Source organism: Manacus vitellinus, unplaced genomic scaffold (genome assembly GCF_001715985.3).
Source record: "Manacus vitellinus isolate BGI_N305 unplaced genomic scaffold, ASM171598v3 scaffold_35_pilon, whole genome shotgun sequence".
Taxonomy (NCBI): domain Eukaryota; kingdom Metazoa; phylum Chordata; class Aves; order Passeriformes; family Pipridae; genus Manacus; species Manacus vitellinus.
The window spans coordinates 5,564,174-5,584,286 of NW_021940498.1; positions in this window are offsets into that span (position 1 = coordinate 5,564,174).

Below are 20,113 nucleotides of genomic sequence, written 5' to 3' on the forward strand. Positions count from 1 at the left end.
AGTTACATGAGATATTAACTTGCTTGAATGCTCCTAGTTCAATCAGCAGAAGAAAGCCACAGGAAACAAAAAAGCATGAAGAATGTGATCTTGATAAACCAGAAATCTATTAATTAAGAAGTTTCAGGTCATTTTCTTACAGTTTTCTCTATTATCTCTTGTCAAGCCTCTTTAACCATGACAAGAATGTTGATATACTAATGTGTGCACATGTATTTTCATTAATATTCTAGCAAGTAAAATATAAAAGTCACTGATATATCCTAAAACACAAAGTTTGTAAGAATATTGAGGAAAGGGAAATCTACAACTACATTTCAAATGTCACATTATGAGTATATTTATTGGAGAACTGATTTTAGAATATATAATGCAACCAGACTTTAGAGACAGTCATGTGCTGTATGCTCATTGATAGGACATGCAAAGCAAATTACAAAGCTCCAACCAGGAATCACTCATAGAACTGGGAAATTGAAGTATATTCAAAAAAACATTTGAGAAATTACTCAGGGTAAACACATTTATTAAAAAAAAAAATAATAAAAAAAACCCAACCAAACCTATTCCAAAATAAGGAGGGGTGTACATGAACAAAAGTCACCAAAGTAATTATTTGTCAGCTCTAGCTAGAAATTATATTTTTGCTTTTAATGCAATAAATGTGATTCTAACCTGTGTACTTTGAAGACTATTTCTGCATCTGGAGCACTAGAGAAGTTACAGTGAGCAAATGCTGAAGGAATACAACAGACAAAGAATATTTGTCCAGCCAATGGGAACTTCCCTGAACTGCCAGCTTCCCAAATAGGGTGAATAGTGGCTTAGCCACTCATCCCACAGGCTTGAATAAAGCTCTACTTAAAAGTAGATCTAACTTTCAGTACCTAAAAAATACTTTTAATAGAATTTAGGCCCAAACCAACCCATAATAAAAAAATAAAGTCTTCATTTAGCTGCTTCTTAATTATCACAGACAGCCTGTTTCTTTCATTTTATGTACAAAACTGACGTTGACCACCAGTTAAAGCTACAGTTGATAAAAAAGTCAATAAAAACTGAAAACATTTATACATTTTTTGCTTCCTGCTTTTTTGGGTGTGTAGAGTGATGTGTATCTTCCCACAAGAGAAAGCCTAGAATGATTCTGAATGATACATTAGCCAAGATTTATTAACAAACTTCAGCCTAAGTCACAGCACTGGTTTCATGTTAGGGAAAAGAAGAAAAATAAAAATTGTACTATTGATTTTACCTTTCGTAGCTTGATTTAGAATATATAGAGAGACATAATTTTTTTAGGCACTGAACAAATAGTGGTGATGGGAGGGCAGGGGGTAGGTTTTTTGGATTCGGTTTGTTTGTTTGCTTTGGGGTTTTTTAAGACATAAAGACCTTTATTAAAACAAATAACATGCTGTATGAGGTCAGGGTAGACTTTCTTCATAAGAAAGTATCACTTTACCAGGGAGAGAAAGGGAAGGAAAAAAAAAAATCATTACCTTATGAATTTTCTAAGTAGACCTAAGTAGTTCATGGTTTTATCTTGTGTTTAATAGTCAGCCCACATATTTGCATTGTAGATTTATATCACTATTAGAATTTGTTAAATAGGGATAATGGACCAACTTTTACTGCTCACTTCAAGCTATGCTTATAAGCAACTGAACCCTGTGAAGATGTCAAAAGAAGAAAAATCTTACAAGCTTATTTTCTGTTTAGTGAAGTGTAAGCAATGCAAATATTAAGCAGACTGTGCATCTTAAGTACATTATGAATAAAGATTCAAAATACTGAAAAGAAAGCCAGACAAAACAGCACAATGGCTTTGAATGCAATATGAGGGCTTGTTTGTTTGTTTTCTCCAAATAAACTATTTTCTTAAATTCAGACTAGGGAAAATATAAGACATGATGAAATTCTTAATAGGAAAAAGAAGTAAATCTCAGACACTGTAAGATATCTGTTGTTCATATTATTATTCTACGTTACAGTGGGATAACTTACAGGCAGTTTTATAGGTCATCCTTTGAACAAACAAATCATAAGAGATTGTCAAATCACCAAGAGTAGAAGAAAGAATGTTTGGCAATAAAATGCCAAACCCAATTATAAAGCATATATATTCAGGAGAAGAACTCAGGAGAGAAAAACCCTACAACTTTCATCAGAAATCCTGGAAATGATAGCATAAACTTCAGAAACTATAAGTGGTGACGTCTTCTGTAGAGGTTTTTTTTTCTATGGCATTAATTTATCCAAAATTAAAGCTGAAAATTAAAATTAAAAAAAAAAAATCAAATTGGAATGCCAGGTGCAGCAAGCCTCCAATAGAGTCAGAGATTTTAATGTGTTATAAGTAGCCATAGCTTTAAGCTGCTCTGACCCTTTTTGATTTGAAGTTTCTTTCACTACAGCTATTATATCACTTGGGTTGGAAAATGCTCTTGTGCAGGCAGTGGGCAGAATGCAGATGATGTAATTCATGATTATGTAGATGGAGGTTGTAATTGCTGACTTTTAAAAATAGCACTAGCTAATTCCCCCATGACCTCTTTGAGCCAGTGGAAGCTGCTCAAGGAGATATCTTCATAGTTAGAGTAATAAGGAAGCTTGGGGATATGAATCTCTCTGGAGGGTTATCTTAATTTTATATTCTGCTATTTATACTGCAAGTTTTAATGCAACTAATAATTCCTTTTTTTATGCATCGTGATGTATCAGCTATTAGACACGAGATGAGAGAGAGAGAGGGGGGTAAAACACCAAAGCCAGTGGACTGGAAAACATGGATCTCCAGTATCCAGTGAGATTAAACCTTCCACTATTACAATTCAGACAGAGAGTTTTAGTGAATTATGTCCACAACTCCCAGCCTAGCATCAGACCAAGTCAATAAATAAACTAGTTGATAAAATACTGTATTCTCCAGTGTTTTCTATAAGCCACAAGCTAAGAGTACTCTGCCATGAGGAAAGAAAAGCAGTCACTGGTAAAAATGTAATAGCAGGGAACTGAATAAAAGCCCCATCTTCTGGAACAAAAAAATCCCCATTATTCCGATTCTCTTTCAAGAGACATTTTCTACTATGATTCAGCTTCAGTTATATTGCTAACTCTATAGCAGATCCATCCCAATTTGTATTTGTTTGTGAAGTGGCCAGTAATGACTGAACCAAAGTGAATTAACAGAAATGGGAACTTTTCTCAGGTGAATTTAGGATCATATAATCCTAATTATGAATTAAATCTATGCTGGAGGTAAATTTGTAGCAGATTATATGCATGGGCTGAGACCTGATTTATTCCACACTCTTTCAAAATAACTATTTCTTTCCACAAGAAATATCTTTAAAAATGACCTCACACACTGTCTTCATGAAAAGGTCATGAAACTATCATTTATAAAGTTCAGAGCAAAGTGATTTTTTGGGTCATCAAGTCCAGCCCCTTGTTATGATGAGCATCACATCACAAAACTCCTTCATTAAAAGCCCTATGGTCCATCAAGTGTAACTACTTGAGGGCCTTTTGTGCCTTTTTGTTTGTTTGCTTGTTTATGGGGGTTTCTTGTTTGTTTTTTTTTTTTTAATTTTTATTTTATTTGAAGGACCTTTCTATTCCATCTACACTGCAGTCAAAGTAACCCAGTCCTGAGGAGTCAACACAGGCTTTCTATTCCCAGAGAATAACACCCAAAATTATTTTTGTAAGATATCACAGGATAAGGCGTTGGAAAAGAGAACCTTGCCTTTCTCTTGTAGAGGTCTTAAGTACCAAATTATCTTTCTTTTCTTCCTTACCCCCTGTTTCTGAAAGAAATCTATTTAGAAGTTTGATCTTTTGAAATTAAAGGGAGAACTCTGGGGGAACAGTAAGGAAATCACAGGGAAAAAACAAACTTTCTACTTGAAATACTTAAGACAGAAAATACAAGCTACCCAAGCAGAACACTTGAAGTCACTGACTTTTTCTGTTGCTGTTTATGTTCTGCATCTGCCAAGATCTGGACAGTGAATAACAAATTAGCAGTTGGTGCCACACAGCCTTGTGAGTTCCCACTTGTGTGCACAGTCAGAAAGTACCTAGGTGGAAGACACATTTTGCTGGAAAGTCCAACAAAGAAAGAACTCGGTTGTCTTAAACATCCAGGTAAACATGGTCCTACAGATAAACTGCCACAGGAATAAGGAAATTATCTGAAGTTAAGGATCACATAAATAAAACCCAGACATACATAAAAACATCCTCTCAACAATTATGTGGAGCTTCCTATCAGCACCTCTTTACAAAATTTCCTTTTATCCTCATGGCACAAACAGTGTTCCATAGGTGTTTGTGAGCTAAATCTCAACTCTAAACAAACACAAAAAAGTTAAGGTTGTTTATTGTCTCCAGAGAATCACGCTGATTCAAACTCCAGCAATGAAAAATGCAAAATGTACTGCTTGCATTTTTAATTTACCATAACGCAGCTGTATAGAACACGTCAGAAATTACAGTGCAGATGAGTCTGGCCATCATATTATTTGTTGCATTGTTGTCCCTGACAATACCTCAAGGTCTTTCTTCAGAGTGCAGAGGAAAAAATAGTCAAGAATATCGCTAATAACCTCAGAATTTTTTACCACAGTCTTCCTTATACTCTCACACCATCAGTACAAAACTCCCTTTCCCCAGCAAACAAAGGGGAACAAAATAAACCAGTCCACAAAATTTTTGTTAGAAAAATTTCCTTTAGACAGGGAAGGCATACTGTTGCATTTATCTACCATCAGTCAATACTCAGGTTCATCTACTGCAATCCGATTATGCTATTTCTAATTAACAGACAGAACTACAAGAATTAAAATTAACCAATCATTTTTCATCTCTATCTGCTTGTCTACACTGTGCATAGCCACAAAGAAACAAACAAACAAACCGACCACAAAAAAACCTCCAAAAACACCCCACAGAAACCAGCAGGTGAAATGAAAACTTTAGTAACAGAAAATGTCAGTAGTAAAACGAATATTTAAAAAGTTGATGTCAAGGCAAACTAGCATCCATTTGCTCTACCCCTGCCTACACATCCCATGATCTAATCAAACAATGTAAATACATTGAGCAGTCACCATTTTCCTGGGGTAAATCCACATAGTCTCAGTGTACCTGAGCATGGGAAGATGGTGATAGTGGCAAATTCTACCAACAGACAGAAAAATCAAGGTAATGAGCCATATCCAAGTAGTGTCCAGAACAACAGCTCAGGAACAGCAGGAAATAAGACCAGAGTGGCCTGTAATACATCCATGAGCCATCCAGGAGACAGGACCAAGACTTGTCACAAAGACTACTCACAGTGTAGGTCTGGGGTCCCCCCAAGCAGAAAGTCAAGGCGGCAGGAACAGGACTGAAGGCAGACACAGGACTAAAGGCAGGAACAGGACTGAAGGCAGGAACAGGCTGAGGGCCCAGCCCAGGGTGGGGTTAAACTCCCACACCTGTGAGCAAAACACGTGGGCAGGCGTCACGGATGGGGCTGGGCAGAGCAAGCGAGGCTTTATTGATGCCTTCAGGCCCTGAGAATTGATCAGCTGCCTCATCAGCCTGGAGAGAAGGCACCTGGGAGAACTTCTAGCAGCCTCCCAGTGTTGGGAGGGAGCCTAAAAGAAAGCCAAAGAGGGAGTTTTTACAAGGGCATGTAGTGACAGGACAGTGGATAATGGCTTTAAACTGGAAGAGGGTAGGTTTAGTTTAGATGTTAGGAAGAAATTCCTCACTATGAAGGTGGTGAGGCACTGGAACAGGTCACTCAGAGAAGTGGGCATCAGGCTTCCATGGATGATGGGAGGTACACAGATGGTAAAGAGGGGACAGGCTGCCAAGGACAATTACAGACATGTTGTTTGAGTGTAAATGGAGAGGGTTAGGAAAACCAGAGATCAAGTGGAGTTGGAAGAGAGAGACATGAAGAACAACAGGAGTGGTTCTGGCAGCAAAAAGAAGGCTAAGAAAATCATAGAATAGTTTGGTTGGAAGGGACCTGAAAGATCATTTATTTCCAACTCCCCTGCCATGGACAGGGACACCTCCCACTACACACCAGGTTGTTCAAAGTCCCATCCAATATGACCTGTTCTGTAACTCAGCTCTGCAGGCACAGAAGAAACTTTCTTCCTGCTTCCAGAAGCCATACATTTACAGCCTTCCTTGTTGACCATCCACTCCATCTCTGTGCACAGTCACTAGAAGTCCTTCTTTCCACCCACAGTGGGGCTTAGGCTCTTGTTTCTGCCATGTCTCTCTAAAAACCCCATCAACATTGTTTGTCCACCCTGGTAATATGCAGCCTGCCTATCTCCTCTCACAGCTCCTTCACCTGGTGATTTGGTGTCCCAATGACAGCTCACCTCCCAGAGGTAATGACACCCTCAGCACAACCCTCAGGAGAGGCACCAGGCAGTACCTGCAGCTGAAGGCTGAATACTCCTCCCAGAGTTCCCTCTGGGTCAAGGCCTCAGATGTCCCAAAACAGCTGGTGTTTGAGACTGTGGCAAACTGACACCACGGGTGAGCAGGCTCAAGGACTTTTCAGCAGAGCTTCTAGGCCCCTTTGCAAAAAAATCTGTAGCATCAGACAGCTGGGAACAGGATGTGTAGGCACTTCAAGGAACTGCCAACACGAGCTGACTGTCAGAGCTGATAGAACCAAAAGCCTCCAGAAGCCACCCCTCACCTGCAGCAGCAAGCTGCCAGAAGTTCCCCCAAGAAAGATGATCCCTGCAGAAGAAACATATGGAAGAAATTCCCCGAAGAAGAAGCCTGGAAGCTGCTGTGGCAACTGTTATATCTCTACTATCTGATTCTCTTAGCTGCACTTGAGCACGGGCACAGCGAGAACTAGTTGTTATCACGTACGTGCTGTGAATTAATTTAAAGATGAGGAGTTTTCTGAGAGCCAGCCCGTAGTCAAGACTCGTATGTTGGCAAGCAGAAGATTTTCTTAAGAATTCTGCGACTTTCTCACAACCCAGAGAGCTGTTCAGGGAACACTGTCAACCAGAAGTGAAATTGGAAGAAAAAGAGCTCTCTAAGAAAAAGATGCAAAGCCATTGGCAGTCTCTGTGCTTGTCACAACCAGACCATTGAATTTCTGAGAACTTCTTGTGCCACTTACAAGACCCTCTACCAGCCCCACTACTACAAAGTTCTGAAAGTCCTTGGCAAAGATTATTGTAGTGCCCACACAAGCAGTTCTGTTAGATTTTAATCACCTGTAGCAACTAGCTCTGCCACCTATTAAACATACAAGTAGTGTACACAAATAGAAGTAAACTGCCTACTATCCTGAATGTAGAAACAGCCACTGGCTATGGTTATATTATAGCAGTGCTGCCCAAATGAAGCAGGTCTGAGGAGCAAAACAACTGTGATGACAATGAGACAAAAATTATTTGTGCTTCAAGAGGTTTTTGGCTTAGTTTGGTTTTTTTACAGAGATTCTGTTCCAGTTTTGTGAACTGCATGCTATTAGCAGCTAGACCACACCAGGCACACCCCTGCAGTGCACCTGCTCCCATGACTTCAGCTGAAAATGACCCAATTGGTGCTTTCATACCCTTGGAGAATGTTCCATAACACGACCTTTTTGCAGTAGACAGGAGATTTGTTTCAAAAAATTCAAGCTCAAATGCTCACACAGTTACATTTTTAAGAAGTGCAAAAGATTATCCTGCTGTCAAACAACTCCAGAAGCTTTTCATCGTTTGGACTCCTTGGATGATAATATTGGCCTCTTAACGACAATATGTGGTTTATAGAGGAATTCTTTGTCCTTCCCAGGATGGCTTCAGACATTGAGTCTAATACTGTTATGGTTTGTTAGCTCAACTCTGCTCATCAGCTGAAGCAGTCTGGCTACCAGTGTGACCTTGGAGCAAAAAACCCAGACATCCATGTAGGATAGTGCTGAATGTGGCATACATAATGTGTTCTGGCTAACACTGAGATTGCCATCCATCACTCCTTTTGAAACAGTCCCAAAAATTAATGCTAGGAAACATTTGCACCCTAAGCATGTCATCCCGGTGACAAACAAGACCTTTCAGGGTTCAGTGCTGTCACAACTCTTACTTCAGACATACACATGTAAAGTTTTGAAAATGGGACGTGGTTTGCAGCAGAGCTGCCACTGGGCATATCAGTGACTCTATCAGAGAGAGGGGGTTGGATGAAACCTGGGAGATCTGTTGTGAAATCCAGGAAAAACAGGAGAAATGTAAGACTGTTTATTTTTAAATGCTGGTGAGCTTTCCTCTGAAAATTAGGCTCTTCACTCAATCCTCTTAATAAAGAGCAAGCATCTCACAACAACTGTATTCTATTACTAAGAACTCTCTCTGCCTGAGAGCTCACCAGAAATTATGTGCTGTTGACATACAACTTCAGATATCTCTTAAGTAAAACCAAAAAAATACATGAAATAATTGTTATTGGTAGGGTACATATTTGTATATATATATTTGTAATATACTGCATTTTCCTATAACTATAAACAACCTTTAAAATTCACCACAGGTTATGTGACACTTAGCTGTACATTTGTTAGCTGAAAGCATTTTTAAGCCCCAAAACATCACCATTTTGAAATCCTGACTATTTTACCTTTAGAAGAGGCAGTGAACAAGTACATTATATCAGACTTTTAGCACTACACAGGTTCCTGTCGAATCCATTTTAAGGATTTAGGTTATAATGCACGGATTTCTCTTTCCTTTTTCATCCAGCTTTTTGAGATGGTAAGCAGGTACTCCGTTGTAAAATGCTCCTGGTTTGGAAATAACTTGTATTTTCAATCCCTGAGCAGTTCTTAGATACTATAATGACACATGCAATATAAATACTCCATACACAAATGACAAATGCCAGAGTTTGGTGTGTATTTTCTATGAAAGGCATGATACAGCAATCCTTTCCAGTTAAAATCTCACTATAGCCAGTGTCCTTGTCAAATAAGTCTTTTAAAAGCAACACCAGAAAGGTCTTGAATTATCAGAATATTGTCATTCTAACATCGTAGATCTTCTCAGTCTTGTTTCTCATCTGCCCCACAGAAACCTTCAGTCTTTAGATCCCTCATCAATGGTAATTTCTCACTACCTGCCCAGCTACCCCAAACACTAGCTAATACAACACTATCCCATTTCAGAGAATCTTTTCAAGGAAACCTTTTTAGATTCTTGTATACTCTAGCAGTTTGTAGTTTAGATAATACAATGGAGAGTGGCAAACACAGAGACCAGACAACGAAAACATTCTTACTTTTGCTTGTGGACACAAAAGAGCAGAAAGACCCTAGAGGAAAACTGAACACCCTTTTAAATATTAACACCAACCAAGGAGTTTCAACTATTTCCCAGCACTTTTCCAGCTGTTTTTTTTTTTCTTTTCTGTTGTTTCAAGTCTCACGTTTTGTTTTTATTTTTCCCTTGACACCACACCATGATATTGCCTCTTTGAAAATTGTAGACAAAGTGAGACAGGTGTCTTGAACGTGTAAATACCAAGGGAATTGTTTACCAAGAGGCTATGGCCATGTGCAGATCTCAAGACTTTCTCCCTCTTCTGTTGTGGGAGATCTGTTAATAATGTGCATAACAAGTAGAGAAAATCAGATACAAAGGACTACAACTATCTGGACACATCTGAGAAAAACACTGGGAGAGAAAGTCAAAACAGTACTTGTGAAACAGCAGCTCTGCTATTTACCATGAATTAACAGATGATTTTCCAGAGAGTGCAATATCTTTCTGTCCTGCCCTAAGATGAAAAATAGAGTATTATAAGTGGTAAAGAAAGGCATCTGTTTCTGTATTTTTTCTTCTATTAGATATTGAGCCTACTTCCCCCTGCCTCTCTTTCTAATGTAGTTGGAAGAAGAGTAATTTTCCTTTCTATTTTTTGACAGACAATACTAGAACTTATGAATAAAATACATATTTTTTTAACAGGACTTTGTTTTACACCGAATTACATGCAAAAAGCTTTTCTATGCTTTTTTTTTTTTTTTTGTGTACATGGTAGGTTTGAGCATACTGCTTTATAATGTAATCAAATGTAATCAAATATGTGGTTATTATCTGTAAGGTAATGAATGAGGAGGAATGTATTACTATGTTCTTAATCATCGTGGAATCCAGATGACAACATTAACCAAAGGAGCCTAGCTCGAGGGTTGTCTAATAACATCTGAACTCTACTATCAATTTATGATGTGTAAGCTACAATTTATTTCACTGTAATGATTCATACAGGTAAGAAGAAACCAGTTTCTTTTAGAGAAGTTTTTAATTTAAAAAAAAAAAAGTTTTAAACCCTTTTCTTTCCTGAACCATAGACCTCAAATAAAATTTGATAGCAGCAGAATAGCAAGTTACTTTGTGCCAATATACGTGCATTGACTTTGTCTCATTAAGATGGAGAATTGTTATTTTATACTATTGATTTTTAGCTTCTCTTTTATAATTTTTATTGGCCTGATATTGTCTTGTTCTTCATACTATTTAGTTTCAAAAGAAACCTCTGTTCTGGGCTCTGGTACAAGCCAACTTGCCTGCTAATCTTTAGTCATCTTGTGCTACTGATAGTGAGATGGAAATTCCAGAATTTAAAAGAAGAAAGGTTATATCTGACCCATACATGCAACTGAGAAAATTTTCATGTTTTTCAGAGCTCAGATGACATCAATTGGAGGGAATGATAAGGGATGGCAAGAAAATTATTTCAGAAAACAACTTTTCTGAGATGACTGTAAAATATCCCTGAGAAAACTAGTAAGGTTACTGCTAGTCGTCATCATGGTCAGCATTGTCATCATCAAGGGCTCAACAGATTTTAAGTTTCTTTTAATTTAAATGAAGAAAACAGGTAAGATATAGAGTCATGGTGTCAGCCATTCAGCTGCAATCTCTCCATCTCATAAGTGATACCCAATTTTATTCAACTCAGGAATCAAAACTGTGATTGACAGTACAAGAAACCAAAAACATTCCCTAAAATGTGGGCAGTTAGATTTACCCCTGATGCCAAGAGAGGATCCAGAGAAACAGTATGGAAGAAACCATGAGTTAAGATGTGAGCCATAAAACTATTGCACCAGTTTAAATATGGTTTTGACTTGAAAGCAGCCTGTTAAGAATTCCTGAATTAACTATATATGAATCAGTAATACACAAAGAATAGAGCAATTCAGCATAGGTCAGTCACAGATATTTTGGTTGATGCACTAATCTTGTCAGAAAAAAAGTCTTTTAAATGTGAAGTACAAAATACATCAGGTGAGCAGTGGGGTGGTGAGACTGGCCTTGTGAGAGAAAACTGGAGCATAAGAAGGGGAATGGGAGAGAAGGCTGAGAAACAGGAATCTAATTATATATGTGGTATTATGTGATACATGGAAGACAAAGGATAAAAATGTGCTGATAAAGACTAAAGAGGGGGTGGCAAGGCTTCATGAGACAATAACCTCAGCCTGAAAATATATAGTTTGGCACTTGGAGTCATACTCCCTTTTTTTTTTAAATTCAGGTCCACTGATACCAGCTTGGAATTCCTCAAAGGGGAAGAAGATTCTTCCACTCTTTCTCTTCAAGGAATTCTTTGCCTGCTTTATGCTGCCGAAAGACTGGGAGGATGGATAATGGCATTGTTCATTTTTGTGTGACAACAGAATGTTCCAGTGTTCAGTAATGCCATCGACTTAACACGTCTACTTTGAAGAGCTGTTAATGCTCTTTTGTGCTGTGTCTGTAGGTTGTGTTGTGGGCTGTCACTAGAGCACACACACACTCTGCACAACACTCTGCCTCCCTCACCCCACTGCTATCTGGCTGTCAACTTTATTGTAAAACATCGACAGAAAAGATGTGTTGGGTATTTTTGGCTTCCCAAACAGACCACATTGTGTTTAGGCTGCAAAATAATTGCATGACATTCTTTGCTTTCCAAATTCAGGATTATCTGGCCTGTGCCTATGGCACTAATGCTGCATCTGCTGGTGATATGCATGACAGAAAGAGCAGAGGCTGATTTGCAGTCTCAGAAGCTATCAAAACTAGAAGCACTGAAAACACAATAATTATATTAATTGGGCAATGTCTCTACAGCACAAGCCTTAGCTCTGCCTTAGCATTTAATAACTTCTCTCACATATTGGTTATGTCAAATGCTAAGAAAAGTCAGAAAGTACTCCTTAGTGTTTTGGCTTCACAGTAGGTACACTCAGAAAGAATCTGAGCTGGTCTAAAGCTTTACAATGGAATATTTTCTTGTCAGAAGGCATTTTCACCAAAATTAAACCATTCTGCAAGAATGTACTGGTTCTGGCAAATTTAATTCACCAAAAAAAATACATATTTTGGTACCAATATGAAGCCTTAAGACTTTTGTTTTACTATACAAGAGCATATATTTTGCAGAAGTTATAAATTAAAATAATAATAATATCAGATTTATTGAAATTAAACGTTTGGATTGAATTAGTATTATCTTTTCAAAGAATCATAATGAAAGAAGTTCAGAAATCACAGAATTTTCCTTTTCATAGCCTTTCAATTTCTGGCATTTTCCTGCAAATATGAAGGAAAAAAACAACCTCCCTCCACTATTCAGAAACAGAAAAACAGGTCTGTAAAGGACTTTCAGAATGCTTTTCTGCAGAAGAGTGAAGAAGTTTATAAGCTGATGTTTCTACTCAACACTTACTAGAACACAGGGTAGATCCTAAAGTGATACAAATCAGAGGAGCCCACAGTGACCACAGCAGGCAGGGTTTAATGCAAGCAATCATCACGAATGCTCAGGCTTTTCAGGTGCACTTGATGATGGACACTTAGAGCATGTTTTATAAAGTTACCATTTAAAGAACCTGCCATTGCAGCTCAGTTTGCTGTTCTGCTCTGTGGTGTGAATTTCTGGCAAGCCACTTAATCATCCTCTGTCTAATGTCCTTCTGTAAAACTGACACAATGCTTTCCAACTTTCATTCCTTCTAAAATTAGACCTTACTCCTGCAATATGCAGATGTCAGTAGACTGTGTAGAGCAAACTGGAAAAAGCAGCATGAACACATACTAAGTGGTTAAGAGCGGAAAATATCTTGTATAATATGTTTATGGAGAACTTATTGGAAATAATTTCTTTGTCGCTCCTACAGAATATATTCGACCAGAAACCAAAATAAAGAACTAATTTCTTCTTTTAGTATTGGGTACTGCACTTCTTATATACTGAGACTATATTTCTCAAGCTGCTGACTGGTAACCTCTTCATAATTTAGAATTCTTAACTGACTAACTACATAATTCATTGTCTTCTCCATTCCTTGGACTTTCGGACAGGGGGAAAAACTGTTATCTCCACACCTCTGCAGTAAGCTAGTTTTTTAACTTTTTAATTTTTTTAAAAAAGTCTGCAAATTAAAATAACCAGTGATGGTACAGATGCTGTGTTGCAAATCTAAGCCTCATACACACAGGTTTTTTTATTTTAAATTGCTTTTCGCGTGCCCATGAGAGCTACTCCATGAACACTGGAAGATTGCAGAGTGAAAGTTTTTGCAGAGAAGAAAGAATTAGGTTTTGACTAAAATCTGTAAGGAAAAACACCTTGACAGACTCAGAAGCCAACAATTTCCTCTATTCTGAAGGATCTCTTTGTACAGAGCAAACCCAACAGTGACACACCAGAGAAGTGTTAGAAAGACAGTGACTGATTTGCAATTACCCTGTAGACAAGGTGTCTGAACAATATAGATTATTTCTGTTATTTACTAATTATTAGATTTGTCATTACAAGACACTGTTTGAATTTCACCTAGACTGCCCTTGTCAGAGGGGCAAAGGACACTTACTTTATGCCAGAAATTATCCAATTGGATTCTTAGTTAACTAATTCAGTAAGTCGTGTTGTGGAATGGTACGCAGATCAGATTTGACGCTCTCCATTAGCTGTATTTCTGATTAATTGCAACTTGTTGAGTTCACACCTATGCAGGAGTGAAATAGAAGCCAAAAAGGATGAGGTCCAGGTTAGAACATAACAGTGTTTGTTGACAAGGGACAAGCCATTCGCTGGAATTCTCCACGTGTGGTCTAAAACGCCCAGCAGCAGAGCATCTACAGTTCTGACACTCATTAACACAAATTACCATGTGGTACATCAGAAGGGCCTGTAGCAGCATGCCACATAATAATTGTCTGGGATTTAGTGCTGTGGATTCTGCGGTGCCTCCCCAGAGTCTGCCAAGCGCGCAGCAGAGAGCCAACAGTTTGTGTGCAACAGCTACACATGTGGCCCGTTAGTGAACAGGACTCCTGGAACAGTCAGGAGTGAAATGACAGCCTCCCTTAGACCATCCCATGGAATCTGTGCATCTTCCCTGCTCTCCAGAGCAATAGGAGCTCCTCAGCAACTCTGAAGTTACACGACCAAAGAGATATAATTGGCCTACAAAGATAAGCCTGAGACTCCAAACTGTCTGTTTTGTAACATTTCTTAAGAGGGGAAAAAAAAAAAAAGGGGGGGTTTGGTAGGAAGTTTTAAAATTGGGGGGAGGGAAGGGAATCAAAGTAAGATTAAATGCCATTATTTGAAAAATTATTTTATCTGTGCAATAGTCTTCGATAAAAAATCCCACAGCCTGAATCTGTTTCCCCATTGGCATAGCTGTACAAATCAAATCTGTGCTATCCAAAATTGTCTTAGAAGCTGCATGGACCTTAATTCATTGAGTCATCTTTACCTCTGATTTTGTAACTAGCTTTCCCAGTTACAACACAGCCTAGTGCTAACACAAGCAGACTGAACTTGGCAGAGACACAGCTTCATATTAGAAGACTCAAACTTGTTTGGGCAAAAGAAAACAATCCTATTGAGCAAAGTCAAGAATTATTGCTTCTGTAATTGAAATTCTCACCAATAATTACCTTCTATTACAGGTATTAAATACTGATTCAGTAATAATTCAGGAGGAAAAAAAAGAAACAAAACTAAAAAAGTAAGTTATGTTGTATATGTGCATTGCAGTTAGTGATGAAACCAGAGTGACCCAAGAGCAAGTTAAGTGGTTTTAATCATGCTCGCTATTATTATATCAGTCAATAGTTTTATACCATAAAAATAAATACGGAAATCGTTGTCATGCTAAAATGTCACGTAAGTCAGTATCAATAGCAGTTGTATCACATACATATTTCACTGCAAGATTTTAACAATGAAAAAATACCTAAGGGCCAGTTTTAGGCTGGACTAGTGAGAATGAAGTTCAGGATTTCATTTTCAATGAAGGCTGAGTTGCCTTTCTAATTAGGTTACTCACCAAAGCTTTAGTGAATGGTTTTTGACACAGACTGAACACTGTTTGTCTACATAGGCTTAAATAGCAATGTTTTCAGTCAGCGTAATTGTTTCTCTTCCTTTGCTGTAATCCTTCCTAAACTGTGCTTCAGAGTTTGAGAGGTATCTTTACCCCCTCCAGTAAGAGAAAGCTAGGTCTGGAATTCAATTTATTATTGCCTACCATAGATATCTGCAGCTTGCAGTAAATTAACGAAAAGGATATGTTCAGCTTCGTTAGCCCTGTGTAACACGGCCACATTCTACTTCCTGTACTCACCAATTCATTAAATGCTGGCTGTGGCCCTACGTCCCTCAAGATGTAGCTCTGGCATAATAAGTTCCCAGATAAACCTTTGAACACAAATTTCTTAGCTACAAGTTTTTGCTTTGTTTTGTTTTGTTTTTATTTTGTTCACATGGTGAGAGACTTGCAAGCAATCAATGTAACCTGGAATTCATATAGTTAAAATTTTGTTTAGAAGTCAATACTGCAGATATTATTGAAAAGACAGAGAAATATTATTTCACCTCTTTCTCAACAATATAATTAACATGGAAACAATAATATGAGATATTTTTTTACTTGGCACAATGAGTATTGAATATATTCTTCTATAATGATGAACTATAATAGCAGTATAGGACTTGGGGAGGTATTGATAGACTCAAACTTGTTTGGGCAAAAGAAAACAATCCTATTGAGCAAAGTCAAGAATTATTGCTTCTGTAATTGAATTTCTCACCATCTAATCAAGTAATTCCACATCTAGTCATTACAGACAAAAGAAGAAAAAAAAAAGAAAAAAAAGATTATCATTAGAGAAAAAGATCTCAAGTTAGAACTTCATACAGACAATTCCTAGGGTATGGCATTCCCCACTGTTATGGTTTACCCTTCCACAACCTTCTGGGTCCTAAGGTTATTGGCTAGACTTTGAGAGCTTAAGGAGTCTGACAGCAAGTTGTTGGCATCCCAAGTATTTTAGAGAGAAAGACATGATGCTGATGGCAGGGGTTTCTTTCTCCTCTTTGGTGGCAGAAGGGTAATTTCTTCTTCCTGTTTCTGGGTTCCATTTGCAGGTATTTTCGTATCTTTATACCTTATCCCTTTTTACAATTTGCTTTTTCTTCATTGCTCTGTAATTCCACTGTACAGTTAAATGTACTACATGTGGAGCACCTTACATATAATGGATACTTGTTCTTTGATACCCTAAAACCTGTATTGTCCAGCTCCCACACCTTTTTGTTCTTTATCAGTAAATAGTCAGAGGTGATTTGTTTCCTGGGGTCTCCAGTGTCATTTTTCTTACCATGTCACACCCATATTCCTCTGCACTGCTCCAGGTCCCTACTTTCAAGCCTCTGTTGCCACACCATGTTCCTGCTCCTCTCTGTACTACTTCATTATGCACAGATCATAGATGTTTATTCTGTGCAGAAAGAAATTCACTTGTTACTATCACCTACATAAAAATAAAGAGAGCTTTAGGCAGATCAAGACAAGTCTAGACAAAGTTTCAGTCCAGAGGCCTGAGTTAGTATCGAGGCTGGACTATCCCTGTCAGCACTGCAGTTTTTGGGATATGGATGCAGAAAGCATTAGTAAGCTGTGCAAGTAAAAAAATAAATGGTGATAAGATGGACGGCTGCTAACCCAGGCAATGACAGCACTTAACTTATCCTGTTAGTGTTGGAAGCTTTAAAGGAGGTTCCAGCTGCCCCTCCTCTCCAGGAGAGGAGGCAATCATATCCCAGTACACTGCTGACATCCCATGAAAACAATTATCTTTAATTTCGACTATGAAGTAAACCCACAGACATTATTAAATATTGGAATTGCCTGTGTGGTTTCAGATATATGTGGTTCAAATGAATGTCTTCAGGAAATGGTTTGATATTTGACTCACCAAGATCAATGTGTTATGCAATTACCAAGAACATGTTTGCACAGTGTAACACTTTGAACATATTTTTCTAGAATTCACAGCAAACCCAATTTTGTAATGAAATATAGTGCTTGATAAAGGTTAGAATTCTGCTTTGTGAAAGTTTTCTTATGTAAACATTTATAACAGCTCATAAGAAGGAGATGTTACTAAAGCAGAAAGAAAAAAATATTTCAAGCAAGCCATACTTTTTCTTTCAGAGTAAAATGCCAATAACCTATCATGACTGTGATGGTATGACTCACTTTAATACTGACACATATAGATCCCACAAACCACAGAAACATTTGGACTGTTATTTTTAATGGCCTTTTAAAGACACTAACAATAAAAGCAAATAATAAAACATCTTTATTGCGCTGTTGTGCTTGGCAGAGAAACTAGAGTTGCTTTGGGTGACGGCTGCGCTGGGTTGGGATGGAGTCAGCTTTCCCCACAGCACCCCACAGAGCATCCTCTGTTGCTTTGGTGGCTAAAATGGTGTTGATAAGGAGCCAAAGCTTCTGCTATTGCTGAGCAGTGCTTGGGTCATTCCCTACAACCCCCCCAGCATCCCCCCAGCACAAAGGCCAGAAGGCTGAAAGGGTGAGTGAGGGTCTGAGAGGGGACACAGCTGGGGTAGCTGATTTCCACTGGCCACAGGGTTATTCCACACCGTACAACATCATGCTCAGTAATAAAAAGCCAGGGGAGGGGGGAAGGAATAAGTTTCATTAATGAGCCAACTGTCTTCCAAAGGAACCACTGCACTTCCCCAGGCTCTGTTTCCCACTAGCTGGACATTTCCTGCCGAGGAGATTTAGAGAATCCACCTCCTTGTCTGTGGAGCTGAACAGCCACACACCTTTTCTGTTCCTTCCATATCCCCTTTTCTGTTCCTATATGGAGAACTGAAACATGATTTCTGATATAGGGGACTTTAATTAGGGGATTTAAAATTTCATTTCTACTGCCAGGTTTCCTCAGTACCACTGACTTTTTAACTAGACCAAACATTTAAGTGAATTTAACGTGTGGTTCAGCTATCCAGGAACCTGTTGATATTGCCTTTTTTCCATGAGCACCAAGAGATAGATGTCATATTTGAAGAATTATATTTAAATGTATTTAAACACTACTGTTGAGCTTTCCTTACCGGAACACCCATATATGTTCACAATAAAGAATTTGTCTATCATATTCTTCAGATACATGTAAAACACGGTAAATTTAATAAGCAAATAATGTTCAGACTTCAAAAGCAGACAGAATAGAAAATAAACCCTAGGAAACCCTAGGCTTTAAAATACCTTGAAATATCTTCACGTATCCATGTTTATTTCAGAATAACTTTATAGTTTTAGCTTGTTTGCAGAATACAGTGTCTTAATTTCTCAAGATTTCTTACTTTCTCTGGGTCCCTCAGCTCAGGAAGGACATGGAGGGGCTGGAGCAGGTCCAGAGAAGAGCAACAAGGTTGGGGAAGGGACTGGAGCACAAGTGCTGTGAGGAGAGGCTGAGGGAGCTGGGGCTGTTCAGCCTGGAGAAGAGGAGGCTCAGGGGAGACCTCCTCACTCTCTGCAACTCCCTGACAGGAGGGGGGAGCCAGGGGGGGTTGGTCTCTTCTCCCAGGCAAACAGCAGTAGGACAAGAGGGCAGGATCTTAAGCTGTGCCAGGGGACATTTAGGTTGGATACTGGGAAGAAATTCCTTAAAGAGAGGGTGCTCAGCCATTGGAATGGGCTGCCCAGGGAAGTGGTGGATTCACCGTCCCTGGAGGTGTTTAAGGACAGACTGGATGTGGCATCAGTGCCATGGGCTGGGAACCACAGCGGGGTTGGATCAAGGGTTGGACTTGATGATCTCAGAGGTCTTTTCCAACCCAGTTGATTCTATGATTCTATGTTTCTAAATGCTGCTCTGTGCTAGGTGAACAGAGAACTTATATTTTATTCATCTGTACAGTAAACACTTAGGAATTTTAATGATTTTATGGTCATCAATATCAAACTGACACAAGACTCTTCTCGTCTAACACCTTTGCACTGACACTTTTCTGTACAAGCAGTTTCTTTAAAAAAATTAAAACTCAATTTAATTTGATCTGGTATATATTGTTACCCCACATATATACTACCTTAACTGGGTTTTGTATTTTGTTTTTGTTTTCTAACTTCCTACTTAAAGTATGAAATATTAAAGAAGCTCTGCCAATCCTACTTTTTTTTTTTAACTTCACAGCATACTTGTCACATCCACTGGCGTTTGTGAGTCTCTGGCACACTGGAAAAAGACAATATTTAGATATTTATGTATTGTTTTTCTACAAGATTATCACTGTTTCTGCCTTTCATAGAGTTCTGTTAATCCTTCACATCTATTTACCCAAGCTGCTGACTGGCATATTTTGTAGCATGTTGACTGGTAAAATATTTAAAAAAAAAATAAGGACAAGATTGACTGAGGTCAGTAAAAATAAATAGCTTATCTCTGTGCTACATCTCTTTTTCCTTCATATATTTTTCTTGTCAAAGACATCACTATACTTCATTTTCACAGTCACTGTTTAGAAAGGCTGAGGATCTAAATGTCACCCTTCATTATTGTTTGATGTGATAAAGGTTTCATACCATAGACTTAGTAAGGATAACTGCTTATCCAATTCTTTTGGAAAAGTATTAATTTTGGTTCTTAAACCAGTTCTTTATCAGAAGTCCTCTGTTCTTTGTTACATACACTATTAAATAGATCTTACTAGACTTAAAGTTCATCTACAGAAGTATTTTATGTGTTTTCTGAAATGT